Here is a 5,631-nt window from a genome sequence, read left to right on the forward strand (position 1 = left end):
GGAAGTTCACCAAAGAATAAGATCTCTTTGGTGTCAAAGGACCCAGTGGCTACGCCGCACCGGGGAAGGTAGAAGTGATTTTGTAAGAGCTTCTCCGCCTAGCTGTGGGGGCTAAAGGAGAGACACTTTTGTAGTGCAATACTTGGAGGGTGCCTCCAAGGAGTGGATGTAGGTCAAGGTTTGACCGAACCACTATAAATCTGCTGTGTTCCTTCCTTTATTACTTCCACATTTAATTTTTCTGCATTGTTGATTTCTTTATGGTGATCTTGGTTTGTTGTCTTTGGTTTAAAGATTTTTTTAAAATACCAATTCACCTCTCTCTTTTAATTAGCCTTGGGCTAGTTTATAGGGCCTAACATCCCTAATGAACTTTCAAGTGGTATCAGAGCAGTGTTCCTAAAATATAGTTTTTAAAAACTTTTGAATTTCAATCTATGGATAATTTTTCTAATCATAATATTGCGGAAGGCTATTCAATTACCATACCACCTTTATTTGAAAATATTACCTTTGATTTTTGGAAAATTCGCATGACTATTTTCTTACAATCAATTGATTTTCGCATGTGGCATATGATATTAACTGGTTATTCATCACCGTCATGTGCTATAAATGAAGATAAAACTGATATTCCTTTTAATCAATGCAACAGGGAAGAACAACTCAATTCTCAATTGAATGCAAAATCATTAAATTGCTTTTTTGCACTTTAAATTCTGAAGACTTTATGTTAGTATCCACGTGCACTACTGGTAAGGAAATTTGGGATAAACTACACACCATATATGAAGGCACTAGTGAAATCAAGCAATCTAAGTTGAATATGTTAATGCATGATTATGAATTATTTTTCATGAAACCTTTTGAGACAATCTTAGACTTGAATACTAGCTTTATTCAAATTGTGACATCATTGCATGCTTTAGGAAAAGAATTTTCAAATTTTGAAAAAGTTAACAAAATTTTTCATAATCTACTAGATAAGTTTGATGCTAAACTAGTTGTTATTTGTGAATCAAAAGATTTGAATAAATATTCTATTGATAATTTGATTGGCTCACTCATTGCCTACGAGCAAAGTTTGGGTCAAAGACTTATGGATGCAGGTGAAATGATTGTTCTAAAAGCTAAAGATACGAAAAAAGATAGCTTAGTTGGTGACGAATGCAATGACTTGTCAAGCAAATCAAAAAGCTCACCAAAGCATAAGCATCAACAAAAAAGGAATAAAGGTAAAAATGGTAAGGATGTTAATATTTCTTCTAGCGTTATTTGCTTTCGATGTAGGAAGCCTGGACATAAGAAAAAATAGTGCCCTAATTTAAGAATTCTTCCTGCAAAAGAAAAGGGTAAAGCGAAGAAAATTTTAAACTGGGGAAATAATGAAAAGAAAAAAATCTCTTAGGCAGACCTGGTTTTTGAAGCATCGGACTAGGAGAAAGATAATGGTTAAAAGCCTTGTTTGTGTGTTTGTGTTGTGTTTTATTTTTAGTTATTTTCTCTTTTTTTGTTTGTTTTGTTTCGATTTTATTCTGTGTTTTTATCTTTGTGTATTCTTTGATTTTTTTTTTACTTGTTTCGTGAAAGTTTTTCTCTGATCAACACACACATTCACTTTTTTAAAAATGAAAAAAAAATCTACTTCTTATTTTTTCTTGAAATCTTTGGTAAGTTATGATTGACTTCTCTAAAAACAGTCAATGGAAGGAAACTCATGTTTTTGACGCTCAATCTCTATTTTAAAAAAGAGGTTATTCTACTTTTGATTTAAAATTTTTATCATATTTTAAATTGGATTTTGAAACTAAACTTTTTCATCTCCCTACATTTTATCTATCGCATAGGAAACTTTTGCAAGTTGTTAAATCGACCTCATAATTTTTCTAATCAAGTAGTTCGTTATGTCAATAGAATGGGTTTATTTTTATTTTTAAATTTTAGAAAGGTAGCATATTTTAAAAAAAATGGAAGGCAAATTGATCCAAATCAAAAATAAAAAAATAAAAAAGTGGCCAATGATGCCAAATCAAAAGATGCGCAATCATGCCAAATTGAGAAAGATACACAAAGTGTATCAAAAGCAATAAATGCATAAGTGTGCCAAAAACTGAAAAGAGGCATAAAATGAGCCCACAAAGAGTATGCTTACCTTTTCTGTTTTATTCAAAGCTTAAGAAAACCCTTGATATTTTCCATACTTGAGTTGAAAATCATAATTCCTGATTCAATAATTCGTGCATTAATCCTCCATTAAATATATTTTTTGGAAGGAGTTTTGGAAAATGATTGTTTCTTTCTCTAATTTATTCCTTGATTTAGATATTGAATTAAAAACCTTTTGAGCCTTTTTAAAGAACTTGAGTTTGGATTATAAAATTCTGAATTTCTAACCTTTTCTGGGCTATGTGTTGTCAACACAATTCTAGTAAGTTTTTGATTAAAACCAAGAGGTAACTTTCTCATTTTAGGAATATTTGTTTTGTTCACTAGATCAGGGATCATTTTTCTCTTTTAATCATTTTTATTGTTTGTGCCCCTTTTCTTTTTGATAATTTCAAAGGGGGAGAACGTATTATTGAATTCTTATCTTTTTTGTGTTTTTCCTTTCAAAAAATTAAAAATAACAAATTTTTTTTATCTCCCCTATTTTTAAAGTTTTATTTTAGTGAGGGGTAGATTAGGAGAAAATGTTTCATATTTGCAAATTCAAATCATAATGTTTGTCATCTTCAAAAAGGGGGAGTTTGTTGTGGATATGTTTTCATGGTTTATGATTTTGATGATAGTAAACACTCTTATTCCTCTACTACTACTTTATCTACTGACATTTTAGGTCCACACGATCAGACTGTAAATTAGAACTAGCTCAAGTTTGGGTAGACTAGGTCTGAGTTAGTTTGTACCCTTTTTTCCTTTCTTGAGGCTAATGTATTTTTTGGTGTGGCACCTGATGTTTTATAAATTTGAAGATTCTCTACTGTTCCCTAAAACTTTCTATATTTATATCGTCTTGGATGATCAGTCCAAAAGTAAAAACCCTAATTAGGGCATCCTCACTAAGGCAACCATCATTAAAATTGCCCTGGATGATACTTGTATCGACCTGGACGATAGGTCCAATTAAGAAAGAATAACCCGCCATGATCAGTTTAGGTATTCTTTATTTTAGGAAATCCACCAAGATGATATCCATGTCATCTTGTATGATCTAACTCAATTATGTATAAATTGATCTAGTATCTTTAGAAAGCATTAAAGGCTGATTGATTTGATTAAATCGTCTTGGACGATCGCAGGATTGTCCTTGACGATGCGCTGGATGATATGGGACGATATGCTAGACGATTGGATATCAGACAGCTCTTTTTTAGGGAGATGTTCAGGATGATATTCCATGATTTATACTAATCATCCAGGATGATATATATATCGTCCGGGATGATATGAACAAATTTCTTATGATCACCTCAAATCAGCCCTACTGATTTGGCTTAAATTGTACTAATCGTACAGGATGACTATATCATCCTTGACAATATAGTTGGCAACTTGCATTAATGAGCTCGTTTTAAGATCTTCTATTGAAGCTATGACATGACACTTGGTAAGTGTCTTTGGCAGCCATTATAGCTTCGTTCTTTTGGGGGAAACTTGAAGAGAGAGCTTAAAAGGGAGTGAGGAATGGGTGAAGAATGGGTGAAGTCTGAGAGGGAGAAGATCCTGTGAGGGGGGACTCAAGGGAGTGTGTAGGGGGATTCCACACGGTTGCTTCGGCAGGCTTGCACCTTAATACCATCGGATTCAAGGCTTGTCTTGAGAAAGTTTTCCAAAGAAGAAGATCTCTTTGGTGTCAAAGGACCCGACGACTCCGCCGCACCGGGGAAGGTGGAAGTGATTTTGTAAGGGCTTCTCCGCCTAGCTGTGGGGGCTAAAGGAGAGACACTTTTGTAGTACAATACTTGGAGGGTGCCTCCAAGAAGTGGACGTAGGTCAAGATTTGATCGAACCACTATAAATCTGGTGTATTCCTTCCTTTATTACTTCCACATTTACTTTTTCCACATCGTAGATTTCTTTATGGTGATCTTGGTTTGTTGTCTTTGGTTTAAAGATCTTTTAAAATGCCAATTCACCTCTCTCTTTCAATTAGCCTTGGGCTAGTTCATAGGGCCTAACATCACTAATAAACTTTTAGCTCCCTTACAGAAAAAATAGTGGAGTTAATAGTAATTATGATTCATAGGAAGATAAATATTTTGTTCATTCAGGAAATAAAATGGGTTAAAGAGAAAGCTAAGGAGATTGATAGTTTAGTATTTATACTATGGTATTTGGGTATGAGTCGTACTATAAATGGTGTAGGTATGATTATAGATTAGTGTTTAAAGGATAATGTTATAAAAGTTAGTAAAACTGTAGATAGAATTATAGTTTTAAAGATTTTTGTTGTTGGGTAGATTGTTAATATTATAAGTGCTTATGATCCTAAAGTAGGTTTGAATATAAGTTGAAAATTAAAATTTTGAAATAATTTAGAAGAATTAATACAATTGATATCCTTAAAGAAAGTGTTTTTATTGGAGGACATTTAAATGAACACATTGGTTGATATGTATATGAGTTTAATAGCATTAATGGTGGCCATATTTAAGAATGATAAATGAAGGTGGCCAGACCATATTAGATTTTTGTAAGCTTATGATTTTTTTAATTACTAATACCTTATTTAAGAATAGTGATAAGCATCTTGTCACTTACAAAAATGGATATAATAAAACTCAAATTGATTTTATTATATGAAAAGTATATCATTTAGATTGCAAAGATTATAAAGTTATTTTAAATGAAAATTTATGTACCCAACATAAATTATTTGTTTTGGACTGTAAGATAAAGGGGCAGAAAATAAAAAAAAAAAGTAAAACGATATTCTAGTGGTATTTAAAAAATGTTAACAAAAAATTTTTGAGAGTAAACATTTATATCTTAAGATTTTTTCTATGTATGAGGGTGCTAATGTTATGTTACAAATAGTGGCTAGTGACATTAAGAATATTGCAAAGATGTGCTTGGAGTGTCAAAGAGAAAAGCTCCTAATAGTAAAAATATCTTGTGGTGGAATCTAAAAAGTTTAAGAAAAGTGAAATAATTGGAAGATTTTTTATAAACATTTGTTTAGATGTAAAAATATAGATAATTTGGAAAGGTATAAAGAGGAACATAATGAATCTAAAAAAAGCAATGTGCGATTAAAAGATCATAGCTTTTAATGATATATATATATATATATATATAATATTTAATATTAAGGGGTGAGAGAGATATATGTATAAGTTAGCCAAACAAAGAGATTAGAGTAGTAAGGATGTTGTTTACATGAAGTGCATTAAGGACAAGGATAAAAAATTACTTTCTTTAGAAGATAATATTCAACAAAAGTGGATGAGATATTTGCTAAACTTTTTATTGAAGAATGTAAAAATATGATTGACTTCAGTGACCTTAGCACCCTAATTGAAAATAAAGATTTTTATTTTTATAGGCATATTAGTAAAATCAAACTTAGAGAGGCTTTAAGGAAAATGAAGTGTGGAGAAGGTTTTGGACCTGATAATTGTTGACCTCATT

The sequence above is a fragment of the Dendrobium catenatum genome, unplaced genomic scaffold (genome assembly GCF_001605985.2).
Source record: "Dendrobium catenatum unplaced genomic scaffold, ASM160598v2 fragScaff_scaffold_692, whole genome shotgun sequence".
NCBI classification, from domain to species: domain Eukaryota; kingdom Viridiplantae; phylum Streptophyta; class Magnoliopsida; order Asparagales; family Orchidaceae; genus Dendrobium; species Dendrobium catenatum.